The following is a 27,127-nucleotide window of genomic DNA, read 5'->3' as shown; positions in this document are numbered from 1 at the left end:
TCATATACTTTGCAATGTGTGGTATTATAAACATTATTTTAATTTTGCAAATAAACATTGTTTTAATGAACTTTTTACATGATATTATGCTTAATATGAAAACAAAAAATGGTTGATATTCATGACACCACTTGTGCTCGAAGTGGTAAAAAAAAGGCCAATCAATGATGAAGGTGATACTCGATGCAGTGACTTACATATGAGTTCCCCTGTAATACCGAAAGTATGCAAGAAACTTCTAAAGCCTTAAAGAAGGACACTCTCACTGAAGACTCATGTCAAGCCTTATATAGCGACAAATTGAGGCTCTCTTCGGGAAAGTAAGGTTAATGGGCGGAAGGGAATGACATATGCCAGATGCGAGGGCCGTAACAGCTAGCGGCACATGACTATACATGACTACATTGTCAAGACGGACGTTTCATCTGAGAGCAAAATCAAGGCACGGAAGGAAGTGATGGCATCTCCTACCATCCCATTTTCCACTGTCACATATTCCGGTTCACCTTACGTAGCTGGATATATCGTTTAGTTAATCAACTTCGGGTCTGACGCTTGCGCTATTCTTCTTGAAACTAGCGAAAGAAGCAACCCCATGTAGTACGCTCTTCTACGAGGACAATGTTCTAGTGGACTGCATTATCCGAAACCAGAGCTTGTTGCCCTATTGGACAAACCTTTTTTTTTAGAAAAAGCTGCCGTGCACCTACTACACACAAATGTTCTCGAAGTACTCAAGGTCCTGATTCAGTCTGCATTTCAGAACTCAACACTGAGTTGCCAGAAAGGAATTGACAACAGCTATGTTATTAGGTCCGTTTCTTTGATATTTGAAAAATTTCTCAGAATTCTCCTCAATTAATTGTACCAGGAAAGTGACAGATAAGACCGAAAGGCCAACTCCTTATGTGCACAAGCCGTGCAGGAAGATTTTGAGCCTGAATTTTCTAGACGCAGGTCGCATTTTGATGAATTGATGAACATATAGTGCAATGTAAAACTTTGAAGGAAAATTTTTTTATTGTTTGCTGCTCTTTTCGATTCTGCTTAACTGTTTATGCCCATTTCATTGATTAAAAGTAGTCGCGAGACTACATATACATCTTCGGTCTTTCAACCGACTGATACGTTTTGAACGAAGCTAGAACAGCCCAGTCCACTAGACAAGTGAAATTTTTACTACATGGGTAAATTTTTGTTATTTACTCTGAATCTGAGACGCGCCATGAATTTTTGCCGGTGCCTTCTGATCTAAACGAAAACGGTAGCGGCTGACAGAATCTCCACCCAACAGTTCACCATGCACTCACGTCAGGTCGCGCTACACCTGCTTAAAACATTCAAAGGCAGATTGCATAGCCTGGTAAATTTATTTTTGTACAAAACTTTGAGGCAAAAAATGTTGAAGTGTACCCGAAGCTTCATTCGACCGTGCACGGCCGCACTGACGAAGGAGCGCGCGTGAGCGGATTGTTGACTGTATTTTATTCCTCGTACACGATAAATGTTCGATGTTGATGACGGACTTTGTATAAACCATAAGGGGCGAAATGTCAGGACCTGCCAGTTGCAATTGACGCGGGCGAAGCTAAAAGCGAGCGCGCGTTTCCCTTGCGCGTGAACGGCTGTAGCGGAGGAGCAGCAGTGGGGCGGTGGCGACCCCACCGAGGCGCGGCGGGCGGTTGAAACAGACCCCATTGGAGAGGCCGTAAGAGAAAAGAAGCGCTCTCTCCCTCGAGACCGGCCGTGGTCTGGTTTAAGTGGCGCCTTGTATTGCATCCTCCTCTCTCTTTTCAAGTGTTTCCTTCTTTCTCACAGGATATCTTTGTCTGGTTTGAGCCGAATACGCGCCGCAGCGAGAACCACGAACCGAATGCCGGCATATCGCGCGCGCCGCCGGAGCGGCCGGTACCTAGGGATTCCCTAGATGGGTTAGGGACGAAAAAAACAAGCAAACCCAGTTTTCATTGACGTCACATCCGGTTAAGCATCGAGCGTGACGCGAAAAACGTCACGCCAGGCCGCTGCGTGTCCACCAATCAGCGTTTCCAGCCGATCTACCCGCAAACGCTTGTGCTATAGTGCCTAGAATATACTGGTTAGTGTGACGAGCGCCCGCGCTTCCCTATGGGCGAGGATGGCGCTTTTGCAATGAAAGCCAATCGTTAGCGGCAGAGGGCGCTGCTTGTCAAGAGGGTGCCACCTGAGCAGACGACGCAGTTTTCTCTCTTCAGAATACGGCAATCTGTAGGTGTTGTGCGTGCGTGTTAAACCTGCTTCTGCGCCTCTTTTGCTTTCACGAAGGTGCAGTAGTTTATTTACGGAGTAGGTGTTTGCTCATGCGAGTCGTTCCGCACTTCTACCTGCTCGGCGACGATTGCATCGGTTTTTTTTTTTCCTCGTTTTGTGCTCGCGTTCTGTGCTCGCCTGTATCCCTTCTTTTTTTACTGTGTCGCCAGTGGTGAAGCGCGGTTCCCGATTGTTGTTTCCCCAGTGCCTCTAACTAAACTGCAGAGAAAGATGCCAAAGAGAAAGCGGTGGTGCACAGAGAAGACTTTCTTTTTTGGCAAACGGGGCTACCGCTAGAACAAGGAGCGTACGTATTACTGCGCTATCTGATGCTACGTAAGTACGCATTCTGTACAATGGGAACGAAGCATCGATAGAAATGACTGAAGGTAAACGGCAACTGCTTTTGTTGGCGAGAAACATTTTTAGAGCATGCACTTATATTCACAAGGATGCAAACCTGGGCGAGTCGGTAACGGTGCTCCATGGCAGAGTGTAGCGCAAAGAGTGTACACAGGCGCTACAGACAGCACCTGTGTTGTGTACCTTTTCTGTGTCCCTCGATTGTCATTTTGCGCTACACATATGTCATATGGATGCAGTAATATATTAGGCGCATGTTTCACCGTAAGCGCGGCATTACCAATTCGAGCTTCATCGCGATTAACCGGCCGCGTCTCGTGTATATTGCGTATCTGAGAAAAAAAAAAAAAAAAAACTTCGTCAGCTTCTTCATTCAAAAGATGGTGACTTCGGCAAAACCTTGTGCAATCGCAGGCCGCGATGTACCTTAATTAGCCGCTGTAAGTAAAGGTTCCTCGTTTGTGTTCTGCAGTTTTTTTTTTTCTTTTTATTCAAATACCTCACGGGCTCCGATTGGAGTAATATGTGAGGGGGGTTACATAACTGGGGTGCGAAACAGAAGCATGTAGAAGATGGTTATTTTAACATCGTTATTTTCAAACCGTTAACATTATACCGGGCCTCCACACCTTGTGCCCAAGACGGCACCAAAAAGGAAGGAAAGAAACATATGCGAGCAGCAACCACCTCGTAAACGCCATAAGCGGGACGCAGGGACTGGACCCGGCGATTCGGGCTCGGAAATCAACGAGGGCTCTTGTTTTCTCGAAGCTGGCTTTCAAGACTGCAACGACTCCTCCGGCTCCAGTGAAGCGGGCATTGTGGGTGAACAGAGTGGCAGCCAGGCTACACTGCAGACACCTAACCACCACGGAGGCCGTCATTCGTTTGAGGACGTTCTCATTCCGGTTACATGGATGCGGATACCTTCCGTGGATAACAGCCTAGCTTATGCTTAAGACCCAATAACTTTGAAAAGATGAAGGTTGACCTTGCATTCCAACTTTTTGGAGATGAGGTTATTAAAGGACTTTTTTTGCAATGGCGGCATGTGGAGACTATATACACTCGGGTGCAACCAACAGAAGACTTCGTCACGCTAATCAATCGCCTGATACGAGTAATGACCTCCAGGATAACCAAGCGTGCACTTAAGCCGGGTAGCCCAGACATGCGTTTCTTGGAAGACTTTTTAGGATATCTGGACAAGTGGGAAGAACATGCCAGCATTGCCTTCGACTCGCATTGTCACCTTTGATTAAACATGCTGCCTTCGTTCTATTAAACCGAATCTGTGTTTCGTGACTTGTATTCTTTGAGTTTGAATTCCTCCAAACGCGAAAGCTCTCATGTGCGTTTACCGGGTTAGCGTGTGGCTCACGTACCGATTGAGCTTTCAAGTTCGAGCAATCTGCACAAAGCAATTCGATATTAACATTAGCATGTTAAAACGTTATATCAATCCTAAGCTCCTGAAAGAGCTCTAAAACAAAGTATTAAACTTGAGCTAAAGCAACGCGCAGCTCCCTTTCTAACTCTCAGCAGCGCGGCGCAATGTGCGCGAGAAACCGGCTCGCACCCTCTCGCACCACAGCGCCGCTATGCGGCCGCCGGCGGCATTCATTGCTCTCTGAGCCATCCCAGCCGGCGCGCTCGACACACTAGCCAGTATATTCTAGGCACTATAGCCGCGCTATAGTGTTCTAGAATTGGGAAGTGTGCCGTCTTCGGCGCGCGGCAACGGGAGCGACGTGGTCGCCGGAGCGATGAAAAGCGTAGGTGGCGCTGTCAGCCGTAGGAGCGCATCACAAGCGCGCGCGCCGCAGAGGAAACGCTTGGGGCGTCTGCTTCTCCGGCTCGTTTCCTGCGTGAATTTTGTTGCATCGCGTTGCTTCTCTGGCTGTTGCACTATGGCGCGTTGTTGAGCGAAGAGCGATGATTGGTCAAGTAGGAAAACACATGTTTGCAGAGAGCACAGTAACAGTTCCGTCCGTCTCGTATGACTCCCCCCCCCCCCCTTTCTTTTACTGAATGCTCTTTTCCTTCCTTTTGTTCTTTCTTCTTGCTCATTGCGCGCTCTTTCTGCTGCCTTCCCTATTCGAACCCTTCCCTTCTCGAAATACACTGAAAGCATGGTTTCCTAAGCAACAGCACCGTGGAAGGCCTTCGGGTAACTTTGCAGTCCACAGTCGACCTCGTTGACCACTTATCTGCAAAATGCGGTTTTACATACATTATCACATTGAGACCAAGCCAAGACAAACTAGAAAACCTCTTCGGCATCGTGAGGCAATTTAATGGCTGCAACGATCATCCCACGCCGGCTCAATTTTTAGTGACAGCTAATGCCCTGGCATTTTACAACTTAGCGAAGCCCCCAAAGACAGGAAGTTATAATGCTGAAATTGTAAATTCCTTACTTGGACTTAGCCGTACAAGCGAGAAACCTACCCAGCTTCTTTCAAATCCTATTGATGAGCTTGACCGTTTGGTTGACGAGGGAAGGCTCGAGGACGTCGAATTTGAATTCCCTTCCTTCAGATGACCACAGATACGTCACTATGCACAATTCTAGCCGTCTCATAGCTTATATTGCAGGATATGTCGATAGAAAGTTCACGAAGAAGTCAAAATGCAGTACTTGCTCCGCTTATCTCATTTCAAGCAAATCGTGCTCGGCACAAAAAGAAGAAAATCAATTTATCTCAAACTTCGACCACGGAGGTCTTCTTTATCCGTCCTCGGAGCTTGCAAAGCTCGTGCACACGCTGGAAGAGTCTTTCACGGTTTTTTTTTTTAGTTCAAGAAAGATTAACGCAAATAGCATGCGTGAATTTGCTTTGTTTTTTCAAAGCGCAGAGGTTTCGAAGTTTGGTTGCCCTACTCATGACAAAGAAATGACACTTAACATAGTGAAGTTCTACGTCCTCATGCGATTGCGTTTTTATGCCAAGTCGTTAAACCAAGAGCAGACCTCTAAAGCAGAGCAGGTAAAGCACCTAAAGCTGAGGAGGTGCAAGTAATCGTGTTTGAGGACTTTAATCATTCTGCCTTGCTCTTGTGTTTTCAAATTTAGCAGCTTAATTTATTCACGGCCTAGTACAGTTCATTAATATTCTCATATAGTTCTGTACAGTTTTATAAGTTTGTACCATATTCTTGCACTAAGTCGCGATTTTTTTTTTCACGTCGTCCATTATGTGGTTTCGTTCATTGCTATGTGCTCTCATTCATTCATTTCGTTTTGAGTAGGACTGCCAGTTCATATGTATTCGCCCACATTTAAATAAAGTCGTCAGTAAGCGCTGGCATAATTTCTGTCTTCAAGCAATCTTCGCATGCCTCTATTTAGATGTGGCGCAAAAAGCACGCTAGCCTAGCCTAAAACACCATTCACAGCGTTTTCAGTACGTGCGAGCGTCGATGGAAGACTTCAGTCTAGCCCGCATAAACCGGTACATCCAATATTAAAAATTTACATGATCATAGAAATACGTTAGACATTAGTCATTGAACCTCCCGCTAGTGTTCGAGAAATAAAGCACCCAATACGTTCGAGAAATATATCTTGCCGTTGCTTGTCAGTTCGTCGGCAATCTGTATCTTACATTGCCTGTATTTGTATTGCCGTTCCCTGACGACGGCTGCTTATTTTATAGGGAACTAGTTTGTTTTGTTCATGAACATAACCGTTTTAATACATTTAGACAAGCGTGTGGGAGTCCGATTGAACTAGTGGTGACGGTTCACCCAGCTGTCTGCTCCGCGCTCGCTGCGCTCTTCCTGCACACAGCGCCCTCTCTCCTGTCATCGCTGAAACGACCAGCTCGCCGGCGGCAGACGGCACACTTCTCAATTCTAGAACACTATAGCCGCGCTCATGATGATCGTCGGTTGGCTGCACCCACGGTGTAGGAGTAGATTAGGTGAGAGAACGGCCACGTCCAGCCCTCTGCCGAAGAATCCTACTTCTGAAGGCTGCGACAGATGGCGTGAGCAACTGTGGCCCGCTGTTAAACGTTGTTAAAAGCTCTGGAAACAGTCATAACGAGTAAGCAAATTCCGGACAGCTGGCGGCAGAGTAAAATGAATTTGATTGTTCCTGAAGCTCTGGGGTTTAGAGATACCAGTGGCTGGGTGAATGAACCTGAGGTGGAAGCTAGCAAAAAACGATTGGAGGATTGGTGGCTCAAAAGCGGAGGTGACATAATGTTAGCAATGTAGAAACAAAAATTTAATAAATAGTGTTACGAAGCGGCAAGCCGATGAAGACAGGAGACAGAACATGACCGATGACGATGGTAGATGACGTTTAATGAATGTTCGCGGGCCTAGCGCCAGCGCTCCTGCCCGCGCCACTGCCCGCTTCTTCTTCCTTGTCGTCCGTAACATGACCCGGGGCCACCGAGCGATCGTCCCGATCGTGGACGAGGAAGTTTAGCGATGTTAATGATTTTATGGCATGATGATGGGCGTGTCTGGATGCTTGAAGAAGAGGAAGAAGGAAGAATAGAATGGCTTGCCGGTGAGATGTCTGATGCGTGGGTGATCCGCCTCCCTTGGAGCTGTCAACCTTCCGTCACCAGAGTCCATGGGACCGATGGCTCGAGGTCACGTCGGGCAGCTTGGGCGGGGGTTGCGTGTTCGTGTCCATCGGTTCCTTCGGGTCATTCGGGTCTTTCATCTCGGTTCTGATTGGTCTGTTCTCCTTGTCTTCAGGTCCGGGCTGGGGGCTGGGCGGTGGTAGTTGTTCAGGTCTGGGCTTGAAGGGCTGGGGCGAAGCTGCTCGGCAATGTCCCTGGGCCCTCGGTGATGGTCCCGGCTTGAAGATGGCCTCGATGCTCCAAGGCGAGGATGGGGATGTCGTACGCCGCACCTCCAACCAAATGTTACGAAGCGGCAAGCCGATGAAGACAGGAGACAGAACATGACCGATGACGATGGTAGATGACGTTTAATGAATGTTCGCGGGCCTAGCGCCAGCGCTCCTGCCCGCGCCACTGCCCGCTTCTTCTTCCTTGTCGTCCATAACAATAGAATGATGGTTTAGTTAACCAATCTAAATCAAAAATTAAAATATAGGGAGAAAAATGAGCATGATAGCTACTGCTACCACCCCGTTTCAAAGGGGACGCTCCTATATTCCATCCATCCATACATACATCCGTCCGTCCGTCCATCCGTCCGTCCGTCCATCCGTCCGTCCATCCATCCATCCATCCATCCATCCATCCATCCATCCATCCATCCATCCATCCATCCATCCATCCATCCATCCATCCATCCATCCATCCATCCATCCATCCATCCATCCATCCATCCATCCATCCATCCATCCATCCATCCATCCATCCATCCATCCATCCATCCATCCATCCATCCATCCGTCCGTCCATCCATCCGCCCGCTCCGCGAGCGGCGCTATGGGTGCTGCCGGCATGCATTTGGCCCCACTGTGTCAGTATGCGCTTTTAAACCTTTCTCCTCTGGTATTTAGCTTTGGGGATGTAAGTAATGCTTTATATACAAGAATAATTTTACTTCGGTTAAAGTAGAGCGTCAAAACCAAAGCTAACACGGCGCTGGCGGCACGAGTGTTAATAAAACACACATTTTGTGTCGCATTGCACGCTTCACACTAAAGCTCAACCACATGAGGCGAGAATTCGCGGCCGCATGCCGCGCGACGGCGTCGCGCGTGAGGGGCTGAAAGGCGTCAAAGCATTGACGCTCGTCGCTGTCGCTCAGCTTCTGGGTTTTTAGAAAATTTCGCGTGTCTCCCGGAAGCAGCTAGCGTGGCAGCCAATCGCAGAAGGCTTTGGGGTACTGAACTTCCATCCTGGCTTTTTTGTAAGTGAAGTTTGTTTTCCTAGTCCGATTTGAGTGAAGAATCTGCAGACGCCCACTTCGTCTGATCCTTGCATATATGAACGCATCGATCAATTCAGTTCAGTCGTGTCCGACTCTTCGTGACCCTATGGACCATGTCACGCCATGCTTTCCGGTCTCTCACTATGTTTCTAACATCGCATAACTTCATAACTTCCTACCCCTTCTCCGGCGACCCTCAACCTTTCCCAGCATCAAATCTTTCTCCAGCGACTCCTCTCTTCTCATCAGATGACCAAAGTAGCTGAGCTTTAACTTTAGAATTTGACCCTCCAATGAGCAGTCAGGGTTTATGGTCGACAATATCGACTGATTTGATCTTCTGGCAGTCCAAGGAACTCTCAAGAGTCTTCGCCAGCACCACAATTCAAACGCGTTAATTCTTCGGCGGTCAGCCTTTTTCACAGTCCAACTCTCGCATCCATACATCACAACTGGAAAGACCATAGCACGAGTTATACGGATCTTGGTTGGCAGACTAATGTCTCTACTCTTTACTAGGCGGTCAAGGCTAACCATTGCTCTCTTTCCCAGAAGCAGGCGTCTCCTAATTTCATGGCTGCAGTCTCCTTCCGAGGTAATCTTGGAGCCCAAGAAGAGAAAATCTGTCACAGCTTCCACTTCTTATCCCTTGATGCTCCAGGACTTGATAGGGCAAGACGCCATGATCTTTGTCTTTTTAATGTTTAGTTTAAACCCAAAGTTCTCACTCTCTTCTTGTACGCGCATCAGAAGTTTCTTGAGTTCCACTTCACTTTCTGCCATTAAAGTGGTATCATCCGCATATCTAAGGTTGTTGATACGTTTTCCAGCAATCTTCACTCCAGCTGAAGACTCGTCCAGACCTGCCTTCCTCATGATGCACTCTGCATATAGGTTAAATAGGCAGGGCGACAGTATGCAGCCTTGCCTCACTCCTTTCTCAATCGGAAACCAATCAGTAAGATCATGCCCAGTTCTGACTGTGGCCTCTTGCCCTTCATACAGGTTCCTGAGGAGACAGATGAGGTGAATTGGAACTCCCATCTCTTGGAGAGCTTGCCAAAGTCTGCTGTGATCTACGCAGTCAAACGCTTTCGCATAATCAATAAAGCAGAAGTAGATGGGTTTCTGGAACTCTTGCTTTTTCCACGATCCAGCGAAGGTTGGCAATTTGGTCTCTAGTTCCTCTGCCCTTGCGAAACCCAGCTTGCAAGTCCGGAAGCTCCCGATCCACATACTGCTGCAGCCTACCTTGGAGGATTTTCAACATCACCTTGCTAGCATGCGAAATAAGCGCGATCGTGCGGTAGTTGGAACAATCTAATTGGCACTGCCTTTCTTTGGAATGGGGATGTAAAGTGACCTCCTCCAATCCTGTGGCCACTGCAGGGTTGTCCAAATCTTCTGACATGATGTATGCAGAATGTTAACGGTGTCATGGTTGAGGTTTTGAAGCAACTCAGCTGGAATGCCATCAATTCCGCTAGCTTTGTTCTTAGCAAGGCTGGCTAAGGCCCATTCAACTTTACTCTTCAGGATGCCCGGCTCGAGATCAGTAATCACAACCGTTTTATGTTGAGTTCGCACATTCGGGTCCTTCTTGTACAGTTCTTCTGTGTATTCCTGCCACCTCTTCTTTATCTCTGAGGCTTCAGTGAGGTCCTTGCCTCGTTTGTCCTCTATCACGCCCAGCTTAGCACAGAAGCTTCCTTTGATATCTTTGATTGTCTTATACAGAGCTCTTGTGTTTCTTAGCTGGCTGTTGTCTTCAACTGCTTGGCACTGCATGTTCAGAAAGGCATTCTTATCTCTCCTTGCCATTTTCTGAAAATGAGAAAACATGACGATGAAGTTGAAGGCCCATGATCTGCCAGGAAACAATGGGGTGGCTCTGAGAAGGACTTTTATATTGGCAGTAGTAAGGATTGCAGTCTTCTGCTTTGTGGCTATTCACTTCGCAGTGACAACACTGGTGTATACTGCACTAACACCTACTGTAGTTTTGACCATGCTGTCAGTTATTCTGAGAGCTGCAGCGGTGAGCATCAGCCAGTGCTCTAAGTTTCAAGTGTTCATTTGTAAAAGATGTGTTCTAGATCCTGCTAAAGAGTCTTGTATTATCCAATTGAGTTTCCAGAATTTACACTTTCTCTAGAAGCCCTCATTCCATTTAGGCATCTTTTCATTCTTTCCAATTAGAATTTTCAGTCCTAATTGAATTTCTATAATCAAATGTCTTCCAGTTTCCAGATGACCTCCCAGCTGGAACAAGTACTTAGTCCTAACTGCATAGTTTTAACTCTCTGTAAAGAAGCAATTTATTTTTGTTATGGGCTGCTAAGTTATGGTCATCTTACGGATTAGAATTGATATTCCTAATGAACATCCAAACTGAATGGACAATTGTTATGCATGGTGAAACTGGAATTCAAACTACATTTCAATGATGCATTGTGTGTGCGCTGGCTATGATGTTAAAGGAAGCTGGTGCATTTCGCTCCCTAGTAAAAATACACCCAAAAATATTAGATTTCGATAGGCTTTGCAGTTAAAAATTTTGCAACTAATTTCAAAGTCCAATCTGGAGTCAATGATTTCAATTCGAGCATATTAGATAGTCTCGAGAGCTAAATTAAATGTTTCGGAGAGCAACTCATGCACTTAGGTCCTGGGCCCATTTACAAAGGAGCAGCAGACGTTAGCTGCAGAGTAGGATAAAGAAATTTACACATTATTTAAAAAAAAGTGCAAGAATTAGAGACCATATGTCTAGAAGATCTATTAATGCGAAAGTATTACTTCGCTATGTTTATTTATTTATTTATTGTAAGTACCTACAGCGCCCATGAGGCATAATTGTAAATGCAAAGAAGATATAAGGAAACTTGTTAGCAAGGTAACACAACACACTGATAGAACACTAAATGAATTCTCAACTAGTATAAGTCATAACATAAAATACATTAACACAGCGCTGGCAAATGCACAGATTTCACAGATTTCTGTCCGCACACCGCGTCCGCACACCGAATCTGCAGAACGTGTCTGCAAAATCATGTCCGCAGCAGTTGTGAGTAATTGAGAAGTGGTGGAGGTTAATGAGTGGTGTCAATCGATGGAGGGTGATGTAATGTTGCAGCAGCATCCGTTCTTTTGCATTGCTCCAATGCAGATTCTGCAGTGCTCTTTAACTTTGCAACATTTCTGATTTTACAACCCTAAAAAGTGTATTCATAGCTGTTTTCACAATTTCAGGAATGCCTGTCTAAGTTCATTCAGTGAGACCATTAGGCTGTGTTTTATGTATTCTAGGTTGCACCAAGTGTGAAAGTGCGGGAGAAACCAGAGGTTGGAGTTTTGAGTTAAAAATGGAGTGGCTCTAAATTGCAGCAGTGCAATCGAGCAAAGAAAGCTTTTATTGTCCTGCCAAGAAAAATAGGAAACATGCAACAAGTGGCATTCATAGTTAAAGATAATTATACTGTATTCTGCACGGAGGTGTCATGTCGTAAACCGGCAGTCAATATCGGTTATGTAAGAAACACACATTTAATTTACTGAGAATTATCATTTTATTGATATTTGCTCTTGTGGTGCTTGCCCACATAAAACTGCAATACCTTATCTGTGGGGACTTGCATAATTAAAGGCAAGGACAGTACCACATCAAGGTAAAGCTCACTCATTGAAGAAATCTTTTTTTTATTTGCAGTGTTGTTTATGTGAATTTCCTATCTCAAATGAAAAAAATTCACACTAAGACTTATGCGAGTTTCTACAAGATCAATATTTTTATTATAGATCGGTAGCCATCTCTTACATCATTTTCTTATTTCAGACTCAAAACAAAATAGTTTTTCTGTGTTTATTTCTTCATGAAATTGGACCAGGCAAACGATTTTTCAAGTAAATAATTTCAATGTAAAACAGTCTCATTGAGATCAAAGCCAGTAATAAACACACTATTATCAGCATACATGATGAGCTGAACACTGTTGTCAATATGAATTATGTCATTTATGTACAAATTCAGCAAAAGTGTGCCTAATACTCTTCATTGAGGTACTAAACAAAATATATAAAGGATGATTTGTTACGGTTCATCTGATTCCTTGAATGTGACTTGATTCAATTATTTCCAATACCTTTGCGAGTGCTGGGCCGGCTTGCACGATAAAGTCCGAGCTAAGTCCAGGCTTAAATGGTGTCTTTAGAAAGACCAAGCTTATTTAAGACGGCTCGTGTTCCAAACGTCGAACGCTTCGGGTTCATGTTCACCAGAGTGGCTTCCCAGAACGGCCTCAGCAACCACTTGGGGCATTTTTCCTCGTAACACAATCTTAAGCCGCAAAAAGCAATGGCACGGATTTTACACAACGCAGAATTGACGGAATGTGTACACCTTGCAGCAGGGACAGTGCCAGCGCATCCCTGTATTTCCCTAATTTCTCTACTTAGACACCGGGCGTCCTTGTGTCTTAACCAAGACAGCACTAGAGTCGTAATCATACAAGCGACTTATTCAAGTCAGGACTGAAGCCCAGTCTTGACTCCAGTCTTAAGCGGCCATGCTAGTGGCCTATTCTTTAGACTCCAGTGAAGTCTGGACTTAGCTAAGACAGTCTTAAGATTGTTTTGTGCAAGCGGGACCTGGTAATTAAAAAAAATATCTCTACGAACGTGTGCTCCATGCTCTAGCAGATTTCATAGAGTTCCCCGATAGAATATTGAGCTTTTATATTAGCATTGCATGACATGTTAATTGGATGTGAAGCATGTTTGATGTTCACAAATGCATGCCATTTCCATAATTTCGACTCCCTTAACTGTACGAAATGTTGGCACAGAGCTGAAGTGTTGCCATTGAATTGGACTCCAAATTGTTGACTGGGGGCCAATATCCAAGTTGGAAATGGTCATTTCCGATTTTGATTTGGCCTCAACTGTTTTGTTAAACTTCGAACAAAGCCATTCTGCCGCGGTGCAATCCATCGCTACGTACGTGGTTCGGCTAGAGCAGCTCTTTAGACACAGAGAGCAATGACAATTTTTATTTAAGAAACAGCCAACAAAAGTGAACTGAAAACATGGCAACCGCTCACACCATACATGGTTACTATACAAAGGCACACTGCACTTGAACCTTGTCTAGGACGCCTAGCGCGTAGGATGCTTTCGTTAAAAAAAAAAAGAAAAACGGCGTTGTACATTGCATCGAATCCAGGTGCGTACACTTCTGGCTTTTCCCGTGCTCTCGAGTTAAGTGATCCTTGGATGGCGACTATAACCTTCGAAATGTGATGCATTTATAAAAAAAAAAATACACAGCGGCACAAAGCCGCGGTGTATATTGTAGCCTATCGCGAGGCCTATAGTTTGTCGTCACTGCAGCACTGGAGAGAACGACGCTGGCCACGTGCTAGCTGCAGCATCTGTGGAATGCACAAGGTAAGTGAGAATTAAGCAGTGCAGTACTTTATGAAGCAATATTCAAAACGATTATGCAGTTGTTATATAAAATGTCGATACTTCCATTAACATCGCTGAACAAAGCCGCACCACACTGAGAATACTCTAGCTGTTAACCCTGTTGTATGGGCTTAGCGTTCGTCGCGGCAGCAGAGTGACGCTTGCCACGTGTTCTGAAGCTGCTGCACGAAGTCTCGGAAGAATGCGTGAGGGAAGCAGGTAATAAGCACTGTAGCACTTTATTAAAACAAATTTGACACGATTATACATCCGTGTATGTGCGTATAAACAAGCGTCATGTTTGTAAACAAAGGTGGCGCTGCGATCGGCAGCGACATGGGGTGTAGGCAAAAGCGCGGCGTGCCTACACTGCGCAAAGCGACGCTGCCTTCGAAACCAGTTCGCGCGTGCGAATATATTGAAACGTAAGCTTCGCTTATACGTAGAAATAGCTTGGTTTATGCCTGGAGAGTATTTCCGCACATTATCAGCCGATTACAGCTAGAATTACTTGGCGAAGAGCGCTGCATTGGCTTCCTTCTCCGTGGCCTCAACAGCGCGCGGCTGCGGTACGTAGGCGACGGCCGTGAGTGATTAAGTTAAATAAAAACGAGAAAGCGCAATGTATAAGAAAGACTAATAGTCAACCCTGTTCAACTCCCAGGCCTATTCCTAGCGCATGCAAGGAGGACGACAATATGAATGAGTGGAAGTGTGTTTTTCATATGACGAATCTATTGACTGCCTTTCTGTTGCTTCAAGCACTCACTCTAAAGAACAATATTATCGGCAACTATATATACTAAACTAGAAATCACATTTCTAGCTCGCTTTACCGGCAACTTAAGTCATAGAATTTCGTATCTAAAAAGAAGAACTCAATCTTTTAGATCTTTTTAACATGCTGACAAAGTGCACTGCCAACTTGTTTTCGCCTGCCCGATAAAAAAGACGTTGACGTCTATCTAATCTTACAGATGTAGCAAGGTCATTCACAGATTAATATGTACATGAATGCCAGTACGAAAGCTCTCATTTTGTTCTCTTTGCTCTATAGGAGATACGCATGAGTGCAGATGAAACGTTCTCCACGATCGCTTGCAGCGAAATTTGCGTGATCTGCTGAGCTTTTTTTAATATACATGGAAATTTTTTATTCAAATGCGCATCATCTTATTCTGCTTATTTTGCACCCCTCACAGTCGATTCCTCTTTGGGACATTGAACTCCATGTACCATATATACTTAAATATCCTGCTCGATCAGAGCTAGCTTGTACGTGGATATTTAATTCGTTCGTCAGGATCTTATAATGACCTCCAAAAATAAAATTTAGAAATGAGAAATAATGCTGCGGGACTGCCCGGATCATAACAATGTTTACTATAGAACCGGTGATGAAGAGACTGGTTGAAACTCGTGAAAGTACAAACAGAGAAAAGCTATACTTTACAGGTCCGGGCCTGTTATAGCCAGCAATATCGTACTGGAGTGACCGCGCTCAAAGTAATTACAATTACCTTCACAGCAGCGTTTGTGTCCTTTCTGTGTGAACATATGCACGGGCAGCACTGCAAGTGAATAGAACTCACAGTGCAGCTTCCCTGCGGGATTATACGCACACGGAATATATCGCGTCTGAACTTCTTACAACTTAATAGCATATCAAAATGGGCACGAGCTGCAGGCGTTTGTTCTTGCTCTATTCGTCGTGCCGCCGAAAAGCAATCATGGTAATAAAGGATTGCAAACGAACTGATCTAGTTTCGGTGAAGAACTCCAACGCATATATATGTTAGCCGCGAAGGCAATCCGTCACCGAGAGTCTACTTGTCGCGCTCAATGCCGCTGCCCTTCGCTCTCATCTTTATTCTACCGCAAGAAACATGTTAAAACAAGTGCCATTTTGCTTTTTGTGCCTCGTGGCGCAATCAACCGCACCACAGCTCGTAGAAATATTGGGAATTATGCCCGAAAACACAGCAATCGTCGCGCATCCAATGCAGACGGCCCGCGCTTTTGCCTACACCACGAAAGTCACTGCTGTCGCCAGCGCCACCGCATCTCCGCTGACGTCACGGGCTGACGCTTGTCTATAGCCTGATAAAGAGGCCTAGCGCGCAAGTTATTTTGGTAGCCGCGGCGATTGATACGAAGCCACGTGCAACGTAGAGAGGGAAGAGGAGTACGGGAGGTGCGGTCTGCCAGGAAACATTGGGGCGGCCCTGAAAAGGGCCGTTTGGATGCGCAGCGACGTGACGGCGTGGCGAACACAACGCCCTGCACTTGTCGGCCCTTTGCCGTGCACCGTAAACAGTGGTGCACTACGTCGTACACAGTGCCTAGTTATATGCTGCCCTGGATGCTGTAGCGATGCTTCTACTGTAGACATTTACGAGGGTTGCGGCGATGATCTTCGAGAGCTGATCGATGCCGCGATCCCTGACATGGGCTGCTGCGTACAAAGAAAATCCTTGGCCTCTTCGCAGCATACAGGAAACGGCGCTGTAAATGAGTAGAAAAAGTTGCATTATGAACATAGCGATTTGATGAATGCGCAACATATTACAAAACCTTCGACAAAGAAATCTGCGTTCTTGTACCTCAATCAGGGTTGAGAATGCGCACGGCAGACGTGCGCCTCCGCATAGCAGTCAGGCAGCGGTTAGTTGCCGACGGCGGATGTTTTCGTGGAGGTCTCCATAGCCGTGGCCGATTTTTTTTCTTTTTTGAACGCGAGGAGCGTCCATGCCACGAGCTGCTGCTGCACGAGGTCCTGGAAGCACGTGGGGAGAGACAAGCGACACAGCACTTATAAATAAGCAAAATGCGAGACAATTTTGCGCAATTTATACTTACCTTGACGGTGTTTGCGATCTCCCGCAGGTCGTCGCCATTATCAACGTCATTCCGCCCAACGTACAGCACGGATCGGCGTGCCGAAAGCGCATTCACGTAAACGTGCAGGCCCGCCATCGTCGAGCACCTCGGTGACCGAACGCGCCGGTGCCATGCAGATGCAGCAGCGAGATCCACAAACCGAATGCCGGAATGCCGAAATCGCGCGCGTTGCCAGAGCGGGGGGCACCTAACGATTCCCTAGAGCGTCTAGGGACGAAAAAAAAAACAAGCAAACCCAATTTTTGACTACGTCACGTCCGGTTAAGCATCGAGCCCGACGCAAAAAACGTCACGCCAGGCTGCGGCGTGTCCCCCAATCAGCGTTTCCAGCCGAGCTACCCCTAAACGCTTCTATGTGAAACGGGGTAATTGGCATCTGGGTTTGCGGCTTATTTCCAGAAAAAAGCAAATACTAAAAGTTATTTGAAGTCACATCCGTCGAGAGAATCATTGCATCCTTTCCACTTTGGTTCTGGGCGCGCATGCGCAGTTCACGGAGCCGGCTCTCTGCAAGTTCAGGCATAGAGTTAATACAAAGACTCGAGACCCGAAATCGAGAAAAAACTGCTCTCTGTGGCGTGCACAATTTTCGCAGAAGAGAGTCGAAAAGCTGGTGATGATGATGAGTCTGAGGTCATTCCCTTCGTATCGGGAGATCAACGGGGTCCCCCGGATCAGACCAAAAAAAAATGTAAAAAAATAATAATAATAAAAACAAAACATTCACAACACGCATACACATTGTCGCCACACACACACACACACACACACACACACACACACACACACACACACACACACACACACACACACACACACACACACACACACACACACACACACACACACACACACACACACACACACACACACACACACACACACACACACACACACACACACACACACACACACACACACACAAACACACACACACACAAACACACACACACACACACACACACACACACACACACACACACACACACACACACACACACACACACACACACACTGTGCTGTGGCAGTCACTGAGTGCGATGTTCAGTCGTTTGGCGGTCATCGCCGAGTTATTTGCCACCACTTTTCTAGCCTAGCCTTCGTCGTGGAAACACTTCGACTTGCGACAGCGTTCGTTTTGTCGCTTTTGTCGCCCGCCTTGAAGCCCAATGCGCACAAAAGGGTGGCGCCATCTGCAGGAGACAACCCGACTCGCAGTGGAGCACCAGGTGTTTTAGGAGCTCCTCATGTCTCCCGCAAGCTCTGCAGGTGGCGGCTTGTGCCTCAGCGGAATCATCGAAGCGCCGGCGGTACACGAGTGTGCGCAGAGCTCCGGCGCGCGCCTCGAAAAGAAGGGCACTACCCCCGCTGTTGTCGTACAGGAGTTCTGGTGCTTGTGCGTGCGGTACATCTGGAGCGTTGATTTGGTCTCCATAGCGGATTGCCAGCGGCCGGTCTCTGCTGCTTGCACCCGGGTCCGCACCGCGCGTCCGCTCTTGCGTTCAGTTAGCTCGTTCTCTTGGGTGGAATTTTCAGAGACTGTACTTGCAGCGCAACCGCTGTACCCGGGAGCACCATCGCGTTCTGGTCCCCTTAAAGTAGAGGTACCGATACACTCGTCGTGCCCATCGTGAGTCGGGTTATATGCGGAGCCGTTCCTAGAATGCAATTTTGCTGCTTGCCTCTCTAGCTTCGAACGACGACCAGCCGAGGCCACCCTGGATTGCCTCAATGGCAACTCGCCCGTGACACCCCAGGGCTACTCGGCCAACTTCGTGTTGTCCGCGCTCCAGCCAAGCAAGCGTAGAGGCCGATATGCACACCACAGCATTCGCGAATGTCAGGGCCGGAACGTGCACAGCCTTCCACAATTCGCGAACTATTACGTATCGGCTGCATCCCCACAGGCACCGTTTGCACAAAATACAGCACGCTCGCTGGGAGGAACGTCGCACGTGTTCTTCGTGTGCTGCATATACGTCTCCTTGGGCACTGATGTTAATGCCGAGGTACCTGTAGGTGGTGGTCTGGGGTATAGGCTCTCCGCCCAAGAGAGTGCTTCTCTGTCAGGGGAGATGTAATAGGCAGTAGCCACTTGCAGTGGCTAGTCTTGGATAGCCTGGGAGGCGCTGCTGTGCGCTCGCGGAAGCTAGCAGGACCTTCGGCACCCCGCCGGGGTGGCGCAGTGGTTACAGCGCTCGACTACTGTTCCCAAGGACGCGGGCTCGAATCCCGGAATCGGCGGCCGCTTTTCGATGGAGGCGAACAGCAAGGCGCCCGTGTGCTGTGCGATGTCAGTTCACGTTAAAGAACCCCAGGTGGTCTAAATTTCCGGAGCCCTCCACTACGGCGTCTCTCATAGCCGGAGTTGCTTGGAACGTTAAACCCCACAAACCAACCAGGAGCTTCGGCACGGCTCGTGCTGCGCCGTTAGGCTTACGCCGGGCTCTAATAAAGACTGTGTTTGTTAGCAGCTCTCGGGCTTCGTCGGCTACCGCTCAACAATCGCGCTATAGCGTGCTCGGATGATCCCCGGGTTCTTTTTGTCTTTCTTTACTCGATAACTTTAAACAGCTGCGTGCTGCGAGTCAGGCAGACAGTCAGATTTTTTTTTTCTTTTTTCGAAACGTTTTTTTGCAAGAACTTATTCCTAATTCATACGTTTATATAATACAGCCTAACTTCGGATCAAGTAAACATTTCTTGTGCCTGCACAAAACCCCGACCAATCCGTTCCTGTGGGTATGTGCTTGAGGAGAGAAGAGGTCAGATTCCAACGTTAGTTCTAATTTACAAACTTCGCTGTCTTTTTTCTTTTCCTTTTATTCAATTCTACGATCTTGAATCTATTTTTTCTTTAGCTGATAATTGATTTGTTACAGTAATCCAGTATATGCAGTGCATTCGGCTCTCCACACACAACCCTAGCTAATCCCCCTCGTGGGTATATGTGCCATTTGCCAAGGAAGAAGAAGTCAAAGAAGAAGAAGAGGAATGCGTCAGCGGCGGTGCATGTTGGTGTTCCTGCGTTTCCGCCTCGTCTGATGAGCGCCAGGGCTACGAAGAAGCTCCGGAACCAGCACATTCAAGCTTTTGTACGGTGGCGGCCCCTGAACACACTGAAGAAGAGCGGCTACACAAGGGCAGTCGAGGTTGTCGCGGACAAGAAAGAGATCGTTGTAAATGACCGCGTCATTCCGGAGCGTTCTCTCTGCAAGTCATCCACTTTTGACAAGGTGTTTGGACCCGAAGCAAAGCAGATCGACATGTACCGGGCGGTCATGGGGCCCACCATAGCCCAGGTCATGATGGGCTACAACTGCACTGTGTTCGCGTATGGCCAAATGTGCACTGGCTACACCTTCACAAAGAGTCAACGATCAAATGCTCATCTGGGCTGGGTTAATGACCAGCTAGCCGGGATTATTCCCCGCACTATGCATCAGGTCTTTGAAGAACTCCAAGCACAAGACATCGAGTCCACTATCGAGGTGTCCTTCCTCGAGTTCTACAACGAGGAGGTGTTTGATCTGCTGAGTGCACACGAGGGCACATCGATACACAAGATCTACGAGGACTCTGCTGGAAAGGAATTCGTGATAATCCAGGCCCTCGAAGAAATCATGCGCAACCGTCAAGAGGTCTTCATTCTTGAGAAAGCTGCAGCTAAGCGCCAACCTGCGGCCACTCTGCTCAACGCAACCTCGTCACGCAGTCACGCCGTCTTTGCAGTCACTGTCCGCATCCGTGAATTGACTGATGATGGCGATGAGCTGGCCAAAACTGGACAGCTCGACCTGGTTGACCTTGTGGACATCGAGAACATAGGCTGCTTTGGCGCTATTGGCCGAGGAGCCCGTGAAGCAGGCCACGGCGACCAATCTCTTCTTACTTTGGCCGTGTCATAACTGCTTTGGTGGACAATGCAGCATGTGTGCCTTACAGAGAAAGCAAAGTGACGCGGCTGCTGCAGAGCTCCTTGGGCAGCCGCTCCATGACTTCCATCGCTGCGACAATCTCACCCGACATGTCGAACCTTGAGGAGACCTCGAGCACCTTGGACTACGCCCACCGGGCCAAGAAAATAACCAAGCAGCCAGAGGTAAACCAAAAATTTACCAAGAAAGATCTTATTAAGGAGTACAGAGAGTATATAAGAGGATGCGGAGGGACGTCGCAGCAACCAGTGACAAGAATGGGATCCTTGTGGACCAGGAGAACTATACAGGAACATAGAATGCAGATCGAACGGCCAGTCACAGAAGATTCTGGAGAAGGAAGCTCAGACTGAGTCTCCGACAGAAAAGCTATCAGCAGTTAATCAGCTGTGTTATTAAAAATAAAAGCAGACAGTTTCAGAAACGACTATACAGCTCCTGCCACAATCCGGGAAATGAAGATGAGCTTGGATGCAACTGAGCAGGTGCTGTCTAAGACGTCGATTGAGAGAGACAGCAGACTGCCCTTGTTTGCGTCCGGAAGCTGCACTCACTGCAGCTGCTGAGGAGCTTGTGTGAGACGATCGACATTGACTTGCTGTATCATAAGCTTCACCGAACATCTGTCATCGGTCAGACCAACAAGGAAAGACAGTCTGGATTCGTGGAGAGCTCAAAGGACCGCTTCAGCCAGGTTGAGACTAACTCACATTTCAGTAATTATTGCACTGTATAATCTTTTTCATCGAATCCACGTATCTGTGCCTGTCCTGCCTATTAAACTGCATTGAAAAAGTCGCCACTCGGCGTCATTCCTTAGAGGCGTTGGAGGATCATTTGCAACACTCTGCAGCCGATTACAGGAACTGCTGTTGTGGCATACACTCCTAAAGCCAGGGAACTTGCTGATGAAGGTACTGCAGCCAACATGTCCACCCATTGCGGTAGTCCACAGTCGAGGCTCCGCAGCCTAGATTGTGGAGAATACCCCAGCATGTTTCGGACGCTATCGTGTGGTCGAATGTTCCCTGGTTTCAAATTTTGCCCAGTTTCGTTTTGGTCTTTTTCTTTCCTTGACAACTTTAAACAGCTGCGTGCTGCGTGCGAGTCAGGCGGCAAGAGTTGTAGGGCAGAGAAGATAGGCCGCTATCTCATTCGTGGAGGAGGAGGAGGAAAAACATTATGTAAACTTCCTTTTCTTCCTGAGTGGAGCCCTCAGTCCAGGGCTCCATGTGCCGCCTCAATCCTGCAGGCCCGCCAGAACAGCTGGCGCTGGTCTTGCGGTTTGGTGCTGATGAAGCGGTCTCAGAAAGAAATAAATACACATCAGTCCATAAGCCCATGGGCCACGGCAATCCTCTCGGCCCGCTCGTGGCCACATACGACTCTAAGGTTTTGTCTTTTTAGTGTCCTTGCCCATGTTACCTAATTCGTCTAGCAAGGTGATTATTTATTGTATAGGTGAATTTAACCCTGTGATTCCCAGCTTTGCATGAAATGTGGATAATATTCGTTTCTGCTCCTATAACTGTCTGCATTCTTCTTCTTCTTCTTCTTCCTTGATATTTGGCACATACCCACGAAGGGGGATTGGCCAGGGTTCAGTGTGGACTGCCAAATGTCCTACACAATTTGAATTAGTATAATGAAATAATTGACAACTAAACAAAAACAAAAGATTTAAGATCACAAAAGTTATTGAATGAAAAAATATGAAGCAAAAATTTGGAGTTTTGTAAATTTGGAATGCAATTAGCAAGGGAATCTGTCCGTGTGATGTAGTTATGTAAGTACTGACAAATTTGAGGCAACGCAAATCCTTTCGCACTCGCACCGAAGGAGAGTAGAAGCGGGACCGATAACGTAAATCCCAAGCGTGCAATTGGAGTTTCTAAATGCACCCTCTTCTGATGTGAAAACCTTCGGCAAGCGAGAAGGAAGTGATCAATATTTTCAATTTCACCGCAAGCCTCACAAAGGTTTGTGGGGCTGATCCCGCATCTACATAAATAAAGATTTAAGCGAGGAATCCTGCATCTCAGGAGAGTCATCGTAACCTCACACTGCCGTGATTTACATGCTTGAACTTTCCATGAGTATATGAGGTGCTGGTATTCGGCTGTAGATAGCAAAGATTCATTGCATGTAGCGGCTAGGTATTGATATCGCTGGAAACGGGAGATTCCAAAAATGATGATATTAGGGATGGTACATGGAACAGGTGCCTCAAGAGCTGATTTAGCCAGGAAATCTGCCGCTTCGTTGTGGAAAATACTGCTGTGTCCGAGGACCCAGATGAAGCGTATTTCTTTCACCCACCTCGGTATGAAATACTTTAGTGAGCGGCTCAACAGAGCATCCCGTGCTGACTCCAGCGACAACAAAGCAGAAAGAGAGTCTGATAGAAAAATTATTTTTGATTGACTGCAGGGAACTTTTAGTAGCGCTAGCCCATTGCCATAAACTCTGCTAGAAATATCGGTGTGTAATCCGGGACACGCACCGAAAAACTCCAGGAAAGAGACTCCGAAAAAATTCCAATCGCAGCTTTGTGCGCAATCACAGACGCATCAGTGGCAATTACAGTGTGATCAGGGAACTTTTCAAGGTGTTCACATAGGAGACTGGATATTAGACTTGAGGGCAAGTGCTTCACATTAGATGGAAATATAGAATCATAATTTATATCCACAAAGGACGTTGCGCAACCAATAGGACATATAGAAGCAAGGTCCACACCAATGTTTGTTAAAATGCTGTGCGTATAAACAACTTGGGGCTTGCAGACCCTTGGCCACTGGTGAGTGAGAAAGAGTGCGGGGTTTGACACAAAAATAGGTATAGCCACACCGGGAGTAGTCTCAAATGATCGCAAAAATGATCTGACAGTTAGAAGGTGGAAACGGGAGTTAAGGTACGGGATGCGGGCCTCCAAGTACAGAACAGTGGTAGAGACTGACTGTGGAAGCCCTAGGCAGAGGCGCAGCGCCCGTCTTTCCCTAAAGAAAGCGGCTTAAGTCTTCAGAATTCGTGGCGGGTTGGACTGCTTCGTTCTTTAAAGTGCACTCTTTTACGTCTCGCACTGAAATAACTACGGTGCAGAATCGACACTGCGCAGCAGATGTCGCCTGGCACTGTGGAGCTTTCTCGGAAGCATGGCCGATCGTCCCTGTTAGTCCTCGCGCAATCGCGTCAACTTCTAATGGCGCGTGGACTTTTGGTTCCTTTCGCGACTCCGATAGAACGTCAGCTCGCATGAGCGCATCGACTGCACGATATCCCATTTGCATGAATTAGCTCCGATTTTTGGCGGCCGCTCTGAGCGTTCGTTTCGCTGCCCATCCGACGCACGCGCGCACAGTTGCCGGAGGAGGCGGAGGAATGGTGGTTGGGGTGATGTGACGTGCGCCCCTTTTGCGGGCCGCCGTGCACTGCGCGTGGTCGGACTTGGGGACGACGGATGTCACGGCCATATGCGCTGTTCGTTGGGCAGACTTTATATTCCGATCCCCTCGCCCTCCCCACAGTCCTCTGGCAGCGGCGGCACCCCACCCGCCGCGATGCGGATGAATGGGGCGGGCCAGTGGCAACGGCAGCAGCAGCAAAAGCGAGGACGGGGCGCGCACACCCGCTGCCGCATGCGCGACCTTTGACAAGGCATCGGGGCGAGTCGAGACTTTTTTCTTGCTCCGTTCTAGCTTTGGAAAGCGTCTCGTTTTACTATGGTTAGAACGTAGACAAGTCCGGGGTGCGGTATCGTCGCGAGGAGGTTGGAGGTATCATGCTAACGAGATTAGCCGTCTATTGAATTGGGCAGCGGAGATAGCGCCGGCGATGTGATCAAACTGTCTCTGGCGATACAAAGGAAAAAGAAACTGCAGATCCCGGCCGATCTCGAGTATACCTTTCAAATTTCGTTTTATGTTTGTGTATTTTCTTCGTTTTCTTTTCCTTTTCTACCGGCTGATTTGCTTTATAGCTTTCTTCTTTTTGAGTACCGTGCTCCTCCTTCACATCTGCATTCTGTCGAGAGTGGAATGGTAATGACGAAACGCAGATAACTTGAAACAGTAAATTTCCTCATGTTCTTTTGCGGAACGCGCAGAAGGATGTACTCTAAGAGCTGAGAGCACATAATGTGGCCTTGAAGGAGCATGTAAATAAAAAGTAAATCTACTCTGACACGACGGCAGTTAAGAGAAGGAAGATTCAGTGGGGTACTCTTGGTGGAGCGAGAGGAGGAAATTGAGCAAGGAAAGCGATATCGAAATATCCGTAAATTTTTTTGCCGTACTCTGTCAACCTTGTTCCAGTTCGATTTACAGGTGTCACTCCAAACAACCGACGCGTACTCCAAAAGCGGCAAGCATATGGACAGGTACAGCTTTAGGAATGAAAGTGGAGTACGGAACTCTCTCGAAAGTCTGCAGACGAATCCGTGTGTCTGCATAACCCGCTGACCAATGCGTTTAGTATGAGAGGAGAAGCTGGAGGGTGCGGTCAAAAAGTACACCAAGGCCATTAATTTCATTAACCCTATCCAACAGCACAGAATTCACAGAATAATGGTAGAGAAAGCTGTGCCTTTTACGAGTAAATGAGACAACCCTAGTATTGGAAGAATTGAGGGTAAGTCGATTCTTCGCACACCAATCAGGAAAAGCAGATATGTCTGATTGCAACAACAAGCAATCTTGAAAAGAATGTATCACCTTGAATATTTTTATATCATCAGCATAAAGAAGAAACGGGGAGTTCTTGATGACGGAGGAAACGTCATTAATAGAAACGGAGAAGAGAAGCGGGCCTAATACAGAACCTTGAGGAACTCCGCTGGTTGCAGGATAAACGAAGGAAGTCTGTCCATTGACACTGACAAAGCAGGAGCGATCAACGAGATAGCTACGTATGAGGGCTACGAGTGAGACTTCGACACCAGAGAGTAGAAGCTTTTCAAGTAGTAATGAGAGAGTAACAACGTTGAAAGCTTTGCTCAACTCACAGTACACAGTGTCAACCTGCCCTCTCTGAAGGACTGCTGCAGAGCCATATGTCATAAACGTGACTAGGTTGGTTGAAGTAGAGCGACCCGACATGAAGCCATGTTGATTCGTTATGATGACATGTTTGAGATGGAAGGAAAGCACATTGTGCAAAGCTAATCCGAAAAGCTTAGAGGTTGCACATAGAAGAGAAATCGGACGATAATTAGAAACAGGAGATTTGTTTCCTGACTTGAAGACAGGAAACACGCGTGCTATTTTCCACACGCGAGGAAAGGCAGCATTTTTCAAACGGTTATTAAATATAGCAGTCAGTACTGGTATACAAAGATACAACTGAAGGCTTTTATTATGGAGGCTGGAATGCCATCAGGTCCAGGAGACAAAGATGGTCTCAGACGCTTAAGACTCGCAGTTAATATCTTCCCGTCAAAGAGAAAGGAATTAGATGGTGCACCAGATGGGAGGCATACGGAATCGCAGTGTGGAGGTTTGTATACGTAGGAAAATGTTCGCCAAAAGTGTCGGCAACATCCCGAATTTCCGACCCCTGAGAGTCAACTAAGTTGATGCTGGAATCCGATTTAATAGAACGCTTGCGAGCGTACCGCCAGAACTTACTAGGACGATTTGTGCCACTCCTCTCTAAAGACCCGCTTGCGTTTGGAAAGAGAACGCAAGCGGCGAAACTCATCTGCCCAATTGTCAAACCCGGGGCGTTTTGCTTTACGATGAGCCCGTTCCTTAAGTTTTAACGCCCGTCCTCAGTTCTCTGGAAAACCAGAAAGGAAACTTCCTACGAGTAGGAGTATGCAGAGGTATGTACTGATGCATACCATTAAGAACTATTTCAGTGAAGCGACTGACTTGTCCGTCGGCATCACTAATGTCATTTAAAAAGGACCAGTCGACAAAAGAGAAGAAATTGAAGAGACCGACATAGTCACCACGTGCATACGCGAAACGGGGCGAATTAATTCCCCGTCCGATCTGAATTAGTAGAGGGTGAGGCAGAGACAAAAGTAGTCACAAGAAGTGGAGGGTGAAATTTGTCACAGCGAGTTAGCTGTATGTCGGAACTCTAGACTCGAACACTCAAAATTCGATAGACTGATGTCAAGAATATTACCACAGCAGTTTTCAAGGAAATTGTGCTGCTGCAAAGAGTTAAAGGCTATAAAATCAAGTAGAGTGTTACACTTGCTTAATATGTAATGATTATTGTGAGAAGAAGTAAATGAGTTCCATTTGATACCTGCAGTATTAAAATTGCCTAAAATGAGAAGTTTGTGT

General features: G+C 47.0%; 1 long non-coding RNA gene and 1 pseudogene across 1 annotated transcript in view; one reads left to right on the top strand and one right to left on the bottom strand.

The window, feature by feature from the left end:
- Positions 1-27,127, bottom strand: part of LOC146170968 (uncharacterized) — an 84,155-nt gene that overhangs the window by 44,116 nt on the left and 12,912 nt on the right. The window lies entirely within an intron of this gene.
- On the top strand, positions 19,886-24,484 carry LOC146170969 (kinesin-like protein KLP2; annotated as a pseudogene).

The sequence above is a fragment of the Amblyomma maculatum genome, unplaced genomic scaffold, assembly GCF_055883805.1.
Source record: "Amblyomma maculatum isolate TAMU_Amacu unplaced genomic scaffold, ASM5588380v1 scaffold_24, whole genome shotgun sequence".
Classification (NCBI taxonomy): Eukaryota; Metazoa; Arthropoda; class Arachnida; order Ixodida; family Ixodidae; genus Amblyomma; species Amblyomma maculatum.
The sequence above is the reverse complement of the archived record's forward strand: the minus strand, read 5'-3'. Positions and strand labels throughout refer to the sequence as shown.